Source organism: Mustela putorius, unplaced genomic scaffold (assembly GCF_011764305.1).
Source record: "Mustela putorius furo isolate JIRA1106 unplaced genomic scaffold, ASM1176430v1.1 tig00003867_pilon_pilon_pilon, whole genome shotgun sequence".
Taxonomy (NCBI): Eukaryota; Metazoa; Chordata; class Mammalia; order Carnivora; family Mustelidae; genus Mustela; species Mustela putorius.
The window spans coordinates 29712650-29726545 of NW_025422019.1; the positions used below are offsets into that span (position 1 = coordinate 29712650).

A 13896-nucleotide genomic window follows, 5' to 3' on the forward strand; every position below is an offset into this window, starting at 1 on the left:
CCTGAAACAAACAGACAACTAAGTCTACAGGACTCTGTCATTCTGAATAACTAAGGGATAACTGAAAGAAAATTTTAAAAAGGAGTCTAGATTGTAGTTGTGTATCTTTGAGATTGTGATTGTTCTTCACTAAATGTTCACAAGTCTGGATACATACTTAACTTCTCTTTTCTCCCTCTTACCCAATGCCAAGATATTTGGAAATGAAAGCATGGTTAAGATCTTACAGTTTTGTATTTTCATTTGTAAGCTTACTAAAAAAAGAATGATATTAGTAGGATTGATATGAGAAAATTGGACTGAAGTATTTGAAACATTTTCTTTATTATAAATGTAAATCAACTATACATAACCAAAATAGCATTATTTATTCTAGATTTATAAAACCACTAGCCTACAAATCAGATTCAGCACGTATAAGAAATAATTTATGTATTAATAAATTATTAATAAGTTAATTTATTATTATGTCATTTGTGTCATTTAATCTTTCAAAATTAGGAAATTTTACATTAAAGTTAACATTTCTGACACTGCTTGAATAATCATAATATCTGGCCACAATCACCCATATTATCATATGGCAACTGTTAATTGGTGCATGTACTCTAATTCACTAAATTTTTATACCTGGCACTTCACTCATTTTTATCCTTCTTGTTCTTCAGAATACTATATACTTGAGTTAAAGTTTTAATTGTTTGAACATCAGCAAACACTTGTTTCTATTTTCCATATTCTCAAGTTTCCATATGGCATATACCAATAATACTTCAATTAAAAAGTACAGTTATTATTATTAAAGTATTTGTTCTTACACACATGAAATCTGACATTTTATTTAATAGTTGGACTACTTAACATAGAGATTGTTTTTTCTCCTTTAAATAAATGAATATATTTTCCTATCATCTTGGAAAAATATCATTGATTTTTATCACTTTCCAAACAATCCTTACTTTTCGTGTGACAGATTAACTATCCCATATCCTGTCATTTGACTTTTCATATGTATCTTTAAAAAGACTTAGTTGCTTAGAAATATTATGGCAAGGTTAATCAGAATTATGATCATATTTCTCCTATATTTTGATCCTTGAGCTGATGAGCTGACTTACCATATAACTTTTCATTGATTTTAATCTCCCAGACTTTGCAGACCTCTGTTTATTTAGGTGAACTTTAATTACTTGTTCATCCAATACCCTACATTCTGCACTGAAATTTCTCATGGTATAAACAAAGATTGAGGATGATGGTTGATTTCTTTGTTAACACTGTACTAGTGCTATGGAATGCTTTATTTATGAACACATGAAATTAAGGTTCACATCCATGTTAAGAAGGAATTCATTTAATTTGTTCATTTTTAAGAATAAAAATTCTTTTTATGACTGTCCTGTATTACTGTTGTTATCTAAAAATAATTAATACCAGCACAAGGAATCTAAATGAAGTAGAAACAAAAGGTGTATAGTAAGTAGTAGGAGCATAGGAGTAGAAAGGGAAGGTTTAGTAAGACTTTATTATGAAAAGTGTTAAACCAAAGATATTTATTTTTTTTTAATATTTTATTTATTTATTTGATAGAGACAGAAATCACAAGCAGGCCAGAATACTAGGCAGAGAGGGGGGAAGCAGGCTCCCTGCAGAGCAGAGAGCCCGATGCGGGGCTGGATCCCAGGATCCTGAGATCATGACCTGAGCCGAAGGCAGAGGCTTAACGCACTGAGCCACCCAGGCGCCCCAAAAACCAAAGATATTTAAATACAGGTTATAATTTTAACTGTAGGAATAACAAAAATCAATAAAGAATGAATGATATTTTAATTTTTTTTGTTATTTCTAACACATTTGATAACACAATATGGCATCCAGTTCTTAATGTTTAACCTTCTAAGATGCTTTTAAAGAGGATGCTTTTTTGCAAAAATACTCTGGGTCTTTTTTTGTTTGTTTTTCCAATATTCCGAAGAGTCTCCCCAATCTTTGATATTCAAATTATTCTCCTTTGGAGCACCTGTTGAGTCATAAACCTTGCTGGGTTTTTTCTCTATTTTACTTCTTAACTGTTCTAACTGGCTTTATGTGCAATTTGAGTAGTACTCAAATAGCATTCATGAAATCCTGCATTTTTCCTTGATATTGACTTTGAGTCAATTTATATTACATTATTGTCAATTTCATTATATTATTTACAGCCATAAATGGAATCCTAAAAGAAGAGATAAATTTGCAACATCCAATGATGAAGGAAAGACCAACTAACAAAACTTTTATCATAATAGGTAAGGACAGGATTTTTAGTGTTGAGGAGGGAAGAATATTTGAGTAGGAACAATTAATGAGTGATGTATAAATTAATCAGTATTTTATGATGTGAGAACTTTTGTTTGTGTGATGAGTATTCAGATAATGGGAACTCTCTGTTTTGTCTTTAGTCTTCAGATATGAGACTGTGGCTTTCTGTGTGGCAAATTCTGAAGCTTTTCAAGTTTAATATAAAAGCTTCCCCATCTTACAAAAACTCATCAACTGTTTCTTTAAAAGTACCATAAAAATGTGTTTATTGTGTGTGCACATATGTGTATAACCATCAGACATTGCATAAAAGTGAATTGATTTCTTCAAAGTAATAAGATGGAAATTCATCCAGAGCATTGACTTAAATTGGGCTGTCAGTGTTGATAGTGATATTTATTTAACATGAATAATATTCTAATTCCCAAGAAAGATATTTCTCTGTGTGATAGATACTAGACTAAAGAATGCAGTGCCAGACAACTCACTGTTACATTATAATAGCTATCCCGAGTGCAAATCCATACCAAGGAAAAGAAAGCCCGGATGACAGGACTAGATGAACTACAGGTACAATTAACCACTCACTGCATGGATGAATTTAGTACCATCTATCACAAGCTAATTGGTTAAAAGTGAGTCGTGGGGTTCCTGGGTGGCTCAGTTGGTTAAGCAACTGCCTTCAGCTTAGGTCATGATCCGGGAGTCCGGGGATTGAATCCCACATCGGGCTCCCAGCCCCACAGGAACTCTTCTCTTCTCTCTGACCTTCTCCCCTCTCATGCTCACTCTCACTCTCCCTCTCTTTCTCTCTCTCAAATGAATAAAAAAAAAAAAAATTTAAGTAAGTCTTGAAGTAGAAATAATGAAAAGAGAAAAAAACAGTAATCTAGAAATGGGTGCTATTAATGTCCATACTCATGGTCAAATGTTAGAAACATTTATTAAACATCAGAGTTTTTAAAATTCTAACCTTTATTGTTTAAAGACTTTTGAATAATGTTAAGACAAAAACTTTTCTAGGTTTCCATATATGTACTAAGTTCTATGATTAGAAAATAAATCTCATCCTAACTTGGAGTGATTTCTCTCTCCCCTGAAGTTCTAGAAGCTTCATTTTCCATGTTGCTTTTTTTAATGTAAATATTGTTAACATATGTGCAGTATTAGTTTCCAGAGTAGAAGTTAGTGATTAATCACTTACATAAACACCCAATGTTGCCTTCTTGACAAATAATTTTGTACCAAACTTGAGACCTTATGCTATTTTCTGCAATATATTTAAATTTCATATTGTTACTGAACTATTTTTGTGCCTGTACCTTCCCATCACATTCTCCCACTTCTACTACAGTGCCTTGTAGACATGGCCAAAATATTTATTTGATCTTACTGATAAAAATCCATTCTTTTCCAGAATAAGAAAAATGGCCTTGACTTCTATTTAAGATATGATACATTAATCTCATAAAACTATGCAAACCTTTTTTGTTTATTTTTTGTTTTTGTTTTCTTTTTTTTTTTTTCTTCCAATATTTTATTTAAAATCAAGTTAGCATATAGTGCAGTATTTGTTTCAGGAGTAGAATATAGTGATTCACTTACATATAACACCCAGTTCTCATTCCAGCAAGTGCCCTTCTTAATACCTATCACTCATTTAGACCATTCCCCCTCACCTCCCCTCCATCAACCATCAATTTTCTCTATAGATAAGAGTCTCGTGATTTGACTCCCTCTCTCTTTTTATCTTATTTTATTTTTCTTTACCTTCCCCATGTTCATCTGTTTAGTTTCTTAAATTCCACAAATGAATGAAATCAATCATTCGATGTTTGTCTTTCTGTCAGTGACTTATTTTGCTTAACGTACTACATTCTGGTTCTATCCATATCATTGCAAATGGCAAGATTTCATTCTTTTTGATGGCTTAGTAATATTCCATTATATATAAATATACATACATATTATAATATAAATATAATATAATTAATATAATATGATAGAATATAAATATAATATTAATATACATAGTTTATATTATATATAAATATACATATATATAATTCATCTTTCAGTGGATATTTGGATTTTTTTCCATAATTTGGCTATTGTTGATAGTGCTGCTATAAACATTGGGTACACATGCTCCTTCAAACCAGTATTTTTGTATCGTTTGGATAAATACCTGGTAGTGTAATTCCTGGGTCGTAGGGTAGCTCTCTTTTTAACTTTTCGAGGAACCTCCATACTATTTTCCCAGAGTGGTTGCACCAGTTTCCATTCCCATCAGCAGTGTAAAAGGTTCCCCCTTCTCTACCCTGGCCAACATCTGTTGTTTCCTAAGTTGTTAATTTTAGCCATTTTGACAAGTGTGAGGTGGTACCTCATTATTCTTTTGATTTGTCTTCCCTGATGATGAGAGAAGTTGAGTGTTTTTTCATGTGTCTCTTGGCCATATGTATGCCTTCTTTGGAGAAATGTCTGTTCATGTCTTCTGCCCATTTCTTAACTGGATTATTTAACTTTTGGTGTTGACTTTGATAAGTTCTTTATAGATTTTGGATACTAGTCCTTTATCTGATACATCATTTGCAAATATCTTCTCCTATTTAATAAGTTGCCTTTAGTTTTGTTGATTGTTTCCTTTGCTGTTATGCAAAACTTTTATAGCAAATATTAATATTACCCCCATTACTAAACTTAAAATGAGTTCTTTGTCCAATATAGCTTATAAGTAAAATTTCAAATAGATGCTGTAAAGACTTTTAAAGATGATACTACTCATGAAAATGAGGTATGTTTGTTTGTTTGTTTGTTTTTAATTAATTTATTTTTTTAATAAACATAAAATGTATTTTTATCCCCAGGGGTACAGGTCTGTGAATTGCTAGGTTTACACACTTCACAGCACTCACCATAGCACATACCCTCCCCAATTTCCATAACCCCATCTCCTTCTCCCGACCCCGCTCCCCCCAGCAACCCTCAGTTTGTTTTGTGAGATTAAGAGTCACTTATGGTTTTTGTCTCCCTCCCGATCCCATCTTGTTTCATTTATTCTTCTCCTAACCCCCAAACCCCCCATGTTGCATCTCCACTTCAATGAGGTATGTTTGTGAAACTATGTAGAAGCAGAAACAATTAAACCTTGAGCAACATGGATTTGAACTGCTATGGGTCCATTTACATGCAGATTGCTTTTGATACAGCACAGACCTGTAAATGTATTTCTCTTCCTTATGATTTTAATAACATTTTCTTTGTCTAGCTTACTTTATTGTAAGAATTCAGTATATAATACATGTAATGTACAAAACGTGTTAACTGACTGTATATGTTATCTATAAGGCTTCAGGTCAACAGTAAGCTATTAGTAAAGATTTTGGGGAGTCAAAAATTATAAATGGATATTCAACTACATAGGGAGTCAGTACCCCTGACCCTCATGTTGTTCAAGGGCCAACTGTATTTTTTTTTACACTGCTGGTAGATGTAAAACTCTTAAAAGCAGTTAAGATATATATGTATACCAGAAGCCTAAAGTTATTATTATCCTTGACCCAATTTCTAAAAATCTATTCCAAAGAAGTATAGAAAAAGTCTTATCTCAAGGAAATTTGCAAGATTATTTATAATAATTAAATTTGGAAAGAAACTAAATAACACTGTAGTGAATGGTAATAAACAAATTACAGGACAATATTATGATATTGTTTTATATAATGTTTGCAAATATTTTGTTGAAGCATGGGCTTTTTTGTTAAAAATGCATAAAGTTTAAAATTCCGGAAAAAGATATACAAAAATTAACAGTTAAACCATGAGTTGTGTTTGAGTGGTAGAGTTGTTTCATTCTTACACTTCATTTGTATTCCCTAATAACCCTATAAAATCATATACAGTTGTATATGAGTATCTGTTTGTCATAGATCCATTTGGGAAGTTTACTTTCCACCTTTGAATTCTTGTAACATTTTTGTTTAAAAAAAAATTGACCATAAATATGAGGGTTTGTTTTTGGATTTTCAGTTGGATTCCATTGGTCTGTGTCTGTCTTTATGCCAGTACCACACTCTTAATTATTTAGTTTTGTGATGATTACTGTAAGATTTTTTAAATTTTATTTTATTTTTTCAGTGTTTCAAGATTTGTTGTTTATGGACCACACCCAGTGCTCCACTCAATGTGCCCTCCTTAATACCCACCAACAGGCTCACCCATCCTCCCACCCCCCTCCCCTCTAAAACCCTCAGTTTGTTTCTCAGAGTCCACAGACTCTCATGCTTCATCTCCCTCTACAGTTTCCCCCACTTCACTTTTCCTTTCCTTCTAGTGACCTTCATGTTATTCATTATGTTCCACAAGTAAGTGAAACAATGTGATAATTGACTCCCTCTGCTTGACTATTTCACTCAGAATAATCTCCTCTAGTCCCATCCATGTTGACACAAAAGTTGGGTATTCATGATTTCTGATGGTTGAGTAGTATCCCATTGTATATATGGACCATATCTTCTTTATCCATTCATCTGCTGAAGGGCATCCCAGCTATTTCCACAGTTTGACAACTGTGGCCATTGCTGCTATGAACATTGGGGTACATATGGCCCTTCTTTTCACTACATCTGTATCTTTGGGGTAAATACCCAATAGTGCAATTGCAGGGTCATAAGGTAGCTCTATTTTTAATTTCTTGAGGAATCTCCACACTGTTTTCCAAAGTGGCTGCACCAACTTGAATTCCCACCAACAGTGGAAGAGGGTTCCCCTTTCTCCACATCCTCTCCATAACATTGTTGTTTACTGTCTTGTTAATTTTGGCCATTCTAACCCATGTAAGGTAGTATCTCAATGTGGTTTTGATTTGAATCTCTCTGGTGGCTAATGATGATGAACATTTTTTCATGTGTCTGTTAGCCATTTGTATATCTTCTGTTCATGTCTTCTGCCCATTTTTTAATGTAATTATGTGTTTTTTGAGTGCTGAGTTTAAGGAGTTCTTTATAGATGTTGACTATCAGCCCTTTGTCTGTAGTGTCATTTGCAAATAACTTCTCCCATTCCGTGGATTCCCTCTTTGTTTTGTTAACTGTTTCCTTGGCTGTGCAGAAGCTTTTTATCTTGATGAAGTCCCAAAAGTTTATTTTCACTTTTGTTTCCTTTGCCTTTGGAGACATGTCTTGAAAGAAGTTGCTGTGGCTGATATCGAAGAGGTTACTACCTATGTTCTCCTCTAGGATTTTGATGGATTCCTCTCACGTTGAGGTCTTTTATCTATTTCGAGTTTATTCTTTGTGTATGATGTACGATTCTTTGTGTATGGTGTACAAGAATGGTCAAGTTTCATTCTTCTATACATAGCTGTCCAATTTCCCAAGCACCATTTATTGAAGAAACTGTTTTTTTCCACTGGATTTTTTTCTTGCTTTGTCAAAGACTATTTGACCACAGAGTTGAGGGTCCATATCTGGGCTCTCTACTCTGCCCCATTGGCCTATGTGTTCTGTTTTTGTGCCACTACTGTGCTGTCTTGGTGATTACATGACCAGGTGGGTCCCTGGGGTGCAAGGGTGGTTTAACATTCGCAAATCAATCAATGTGATAGAACAAATCAATAAAAGAAAAAAAAAAAACACATGGTCCTCTCAAGTGATGCAGAAAAAGCATTTAACAAAATACAGCATCCTTTGCTGATTAAAATGCTTCGAAGTATACAGGTAGAGGAACATTCCTCAACTTAAAATCCATCTATGAAAAGCCCACAGTGAATATCATTCTCAATGGGAAAAAGCTAATAGTCTTCCCATTGAGATCAGGAACACGACAAGGATGTTCACTCTTGCCACTGTTGTTCAATATGGTACTAGAAGTCCTAGCAACAGCAATCAAACAGCAAAAAGAAATAAACGGTTTTCACATTGGCAAAGAAGAAGTCAAACTCTCTCTCTTTGCAGATGACATGATACTTTATATGGAAAACCCAGAAGACTCCACCCCCAAATTATTAGAACTCATACAGCAGTTAAGTAATGTGGCAAGATACAAAATCAATGCACAGAAATCAGTTGCTTTCTTATACACCAACAATGAAACTATAGAAAGAGAAATTAGAGAATTGACTCCATTTACTATAGCACCGAGAACCATCAGGTACCTTGGAATAAGCCTACCCAAAGAGATAAAGGCTCTGTACTTGAGGAACTACAGAACACTAATGAAAGAAGTTGAAGAAGACACAAAAAGATGGAAAAACATTCCATGCTCATGGATCAGAAGAATAAACATTGTTAAAATGTCCGTACTGCCCAGAGCAATCTATACTTTCAATGCCATCCCGATCAAAATACTACCAGAATTTTTCAAACTGCTGGAACAAACAATCCTAAAATTCATGTATCTGAAAATTTGTGTGGAACTAGAAAAGACCCCAAATTGCTAAGGAAATGTTGAAAAAGAAAAACAAAGCTGGGGGCATGATGTTGCATGATTAATGTAAGGAATTGAGTTCTCCAACTTTGTCCTTCTTTTTCAAGATTGTTTGTCCTGGCTATTCTGGGTCCCTTGAATTCTCATATAAATTTTACATATTCAGCCTGTCAATTTCACAAAGAAGCCAGCTGTGATTTTGATAGAGATTGCATTTAATCTAAAGATCAATTTGGAGAATGTCGTGTCTTAGCAATAGTAAGGCTCATATTCATCCATGAACGTGTATTTCCATTTAGTTAAGTCTTAATTTTCTTCAGTAAACTTTCATAGTTTTTAGAGTGTAATTATATACTTCTTTTGCTAAATTTGTTCCTAAATATTTTATTCCTTTGATACTATTTTAAATGGAATTGTTTCTTTTCTTTTTATTATTATTTTTTTAATTATTTTTTATTATGTTCAATTAGCCACTGTATAGTACTTCATTAGTTTGGAATTGTTTCTTAATATCATTTCATATTGTTCATTGTCATAGAGAAAGTGACTGATTTTTTATATTGATCTTGTCTTGCAACTTTGCTGAACTCATTTATAAATTTTTATAGTTTCTTAGAGAATTCCTTTAAATTTCCTACAAAGACGACCATATCATCTGAAATACAGATAGTTTTACTTATGCCTGATCTAGGTTCCTCATATTTCATTTTCTTGCCTAGTTTCCCTGGCTAGAACCCCAGTATAATGTTGAATAGAAGTGTTAAGAGTGGATATCCTTTGTCTTTTTCCCAATGTAGGAAGAAAGCACTCATTCTTTCTTTTTTTTTTTTTAAGAGTTTATTTATTTATCTGACAGAGATCACAAGCAGGCTTCCTGCTGAGCAGAGAACCTGATGTGGGGCTCAATCCCAGAACCCTAAGATCATGACCCAAGCCGAAGGCAGAGTCTTCAACCCAGTGAGCCACCCAGGCACTCCAAAAAAACACTCATTCTTACCCTGTTAATTATGATATGAGCTGTGGATTGTTAAAAGATGGTTTTTATTCTTTGAGGAAGTTCACTTCTCTAATTCTAATTTGTAGAGAATTTTTTAAAGATTTTATTTATTTATTTATTTATTTATTTATTTGAAAGAGAGAGAGAGATACCAACAGAGACTATGGGGGTATAACGGGAAGAGAGAGAAGCAGGATCCCACTGAGGAGGGAGCCCTACACAGGGATTGATCCCAGGACCCTGAAATCATGACCTGAGCTGATGGTAGACGTTTACCCAACCTAGCCACCTAGGCACCCCTAATTTGTAGATATTTTTATCATCAAGAGGTATTGGATTTTATTATTTATTTATTTATTTATTTTTGTATTTCTTTTTCTTTTTTTTTTTATTTTTTATTTTTTATAAACATATATTTTTATCCCCAGGGGTACAGGTCTGTGAATCACCAGGTTTACAGACTTCACAGCACTCACCAAAGCACATACCCTCCCCAATGTCCATAATCCCACCCCCTTCTCCGAAACCCCCTCCCCCCAGCAACCCTCAGTTTCTTTTGTGAGATTAAGAGTCACTTATGGTTTGTCTCCCTCCCAAACACATCTTGTTTCATTTATTCTTCTCCTACCCACTTAAGCCCCCATGTTCCATCTCCACTTAGTCATATCAGGGAGATCATATGATAGTTGTCTTTCTCTGCTTGACATATTTCGCTAAACATGATACGCTCTAGTTCCATCCATATTGTTGCAAATGACAAGATTTCATTTCTTTTGATGGCTGCATAGTATTCCATTGTGTATATATACCACATCTTCTTGATCCATTCATCTGTTTTGGACATCTAGGTTCTTTCCATAGTTTGGCTATTGTGGACATTGCTGCTATAAACATTCGGATGCACGTGCCCCTTTGGATCACTACGTTTGTATCTTTAGGGTAAATACCCAATAGTGCAATTGCTGGGTCATAGGGCAGTTCTATTTTCAACATTTTGAGGAACCTCCATGCTGTTTTCCAGAGTGGCTGCACCAGCCTGCATTCCCACCAACAGTGTAGGAGTGTTCCCCTTTCTCCGCATCCTCGCCAGCATCTATCATTTCCTGACTTGTTGATTTTAGCCATTCTGACTGGTGTGAGGTGATATCGCATTGTGGTTTTGATTTGTATTTCCCTGATGCCGAGTGATATGGAGCACTTTTTCATGTGTCTGTTGGCCATCTGGATGTCTTCTTTGCAGAAATGTCTGTTCATGTCCTCTGCCCATTTCTTGATTGGATTATTTGTTCTTTGGGTGTTGAGTTTGCTAAGTTCTTTATAGATTCTGGACACTAGTCCTTTATCTGATATGTCGTTTGCAAATATCTTCTCCCATTCTGTCAGTTGTCTTTTGATTTTGTTAACTGTTTCCTTTGCTGTGCAAAAGCTTTTGATCTTGATGAAATCCCAATAGTTCATTTTTGCCCTTGCTTCCCTTGCCTTTGGCGTTGTTCCTAGGAAGATGTTGCTGCGGCTGAGGTCGAAGAGGTTGCTGCCTGTGTTCTCCTCAAGGATTTTGATGGATTCCTTTTGCACGTTGAGGTCCTTCATCCATTTTGAGTCTATTTTCGTGTGTGGTGTAAGGAAATGGTCCAATTTCATTTTTCTGCATGTGGCTGTCCAATTTTCCCAGCACCATTTATTGAAGAGGCTGTCTTTTTTCCATTGGACATTCTTTCCTGCTTTGTCGAAGATTAGTTGACTGTAGAGTTGAGGGTCTATTTCTGGGCTCTCTATTCTGTTCCATTGATCTATGTGTCTGTTTTTGTGCCAGTACCATGCTGTCTTGATGATGACAGCTTTGTAATAGAGCTTGAAGTCCGGAATTGTGATGCCACCAACGTTGGCTTTCTTTTTAAATATCCCTTTGGCTATTCGAGGTCTTTTCTGGTTCCATATAAATTTTAGCATTATTTGTTCCATTTCTTTGAAAAAGATGGATGGTACTTTGATAGGAATTGCATTAAATGTGTAGATTGCTTTAGGTAGCATAGACATTTTCACAATATTTATTCTTCCAATCCAGGAGCATGGAACATTTTTCCATTTCTTTGTGTCTTCCTCAGTTTCTCTCATGAGTACTTTATAGTTTTCTGAGTATAGATTCTGTGCCTCTTTAGTTAGATTTATTCCTAGGTATCTTATGGTTTTGGGTGCAATTGTAAATGGGATTGACTCCTTAATTTCTCTTTCTTCTGTCTTGCTGTTGGTGTAGAGAAATGCAACTGATTTCTGTGCATTGATTTTATATCCTGACACTTTACTGAATTCCTGTACAAGTTCTAGCAGTTTTGGAGTGGAGTCTTTTGGGTTTTCCACATATAGTATCATGTCATCTGCGAAGAGTGATAATTTGACTTCTTATTTGCCGATTTGGATGCCTTTAATTTCCTTTTGTTGTCTGATTGCTGAGGCTAGGACCTCTAGTACTATGTTGAATAGCAGTGGTGATAATGGACATCCCTGCCGTGTTCCTGACCTTAGCGGAAAAGCTTTCAGTTTTTCTCCATTGAGAATGATATTTGCGGTGGGTTTTTCATAGATGGCTTTGATGATATTGAGGTATGTGCCCTCTATCCCTACATTTGAAGAGTTTTGATCAGGAAGAGATGCTGTACTTTGTCAAATGCTTTTTCAGCATCTATTGAGAGTATCATATGGTTCTTGTTCTATCTTTTATTGATGTGCTGTATCACATTGACTGATTTGTGGATGTTGAACCAACCTTGCAGCCCTGGAATCAATCCCACTTGGTCGTGGTGAATAATCCTTTTAATGTACTGTTGAATCCTATTGGCTAGTATTTTGGTGAGAATTTTCGCATCTGTGTTCATCAAGGATATTGGTCTGTAATTCTCTTTTTTGATGGGATCCTTGTCTGGTTTTGGGATCAAGGTGATGCTAGCCTCATAAAATGAGTTTGGACGTTTTCCTTCCATTTCTATTTTTTGGAACAGTTTCAGGAGAATAGGAATTAGTTCTTCTTTAAATGTTTGGTAGAATTCCCCCGGGAAGCCGTCTGGCCCTGGGCTTTGGTTTGTTTGGAGATTTTTAATGACTGTTTCAATCTCCTTACTGGTTATGGGTCTGTTCAGACTTTCTATTTCTTCCTGGTTTAGTTGTGGTTGTTTATATGTTTCTAGGAATGCATCCATTTCTTCCAGATTGTCAAATTTATTGGCGTAGAGTTGCTCATAGTATGTTCTTATAATAGTTTGTATTTCATTGGTGTTAGTTGTGATCTCTCCTCTTTCATTCATGATTTTATTTATTTGGGTCCTTTCTCTTTTCTTTTTGATAAGTCGGGCCAGGGGTTTATCAATTTTATTAATTCTTTCAAAGAACCAGCTCCTACTTTCGTTGATTTGTTCTATTTCTTTTTGGTTTCTATTTCATTGATTTCTGCTCTGATCTTTATGATTTCTCTTCTCCTGCTGGGCTTAGGGTTTCTTTCTTGTTCTTTCTCCAGCTCCTTTAGGTATAGGGTTAGGTTGTGTACCTGAGACCTTTCTTGTTTCTTGAGAAAGGCTTGAACCACTATATATTTTCCTCTCAGGACTGCCTTTGTTGTGTCCCGCATATTTTGAACCGTTGTATTTTCATTATCATTTGTTTCCATGATTTTTTTCAATTCTTCTTTAATTTCCTGGTTGACCCATTCATTCTTTAGAAGGATGCTGTTTAGTCTCCATGTATTTGGGTTCTTTTCAAACTTCCTGTTGTGGTTGAGTTCTAGCTTTAGAGCATTGTGGTCTGAAAATATGCAGGGAATGATCCCAATCTTTTGATACCGGTTGAGTCCTGCTTTAGGACCGAGGATGTTATCTATTCTGGAGAATGTTCCATGTGCACTAGAGAAGAATGTGTATTCTGTTGCTTTGGGATGAAATGTTCTGAATATATCTGTGACGTCCATCTGGTCCAGTGTGTCGTTTAAGGCCTTTATTTCCTTGCTGATCTTTTGCTTGGATGATCTGTCCATTTCAGTGAGGGGAGTGTTAAAGTCCCCTACTATTATTGTATTATTCTTGATGTGTTTCTTTGATTTTATTATTAATTGGTTTATATAGTTGGCTGCTCCCACGTTGGGGGCATAGATATTTAAAATTGTTAGATCTTCTTGTTGGACA

At 35.0% G+C, this 13896-nt stretch overlaps 1 protein-coding gene across 2 annotated transcripts in view; it reads left to right on the forward strand.

Annotated features, from left to right (window-relative positions):
• The first annotated feature begins 1740 nt into the window (after positions 1 to 1740).
• Positions 1741 to 13896, forward strand: part of MBD5 (methyl-CpG binding domain protein 5) — a 185352-nt gene continuing 173196 nt past the window's right edge. Inside the window, exon 1 of one of the 2 annotated variants that reach the window (XM_013059048.2) lies at positions 1741 to 2288. The gene's annotated coding sequence lies outside the window, so the exon portion shown is untranslated. The remainder of the gene's footprint in view (positions 2289 to 13896) is intronic. The other variant, XM_013059049.2, reaches the window with a different exon arrangement.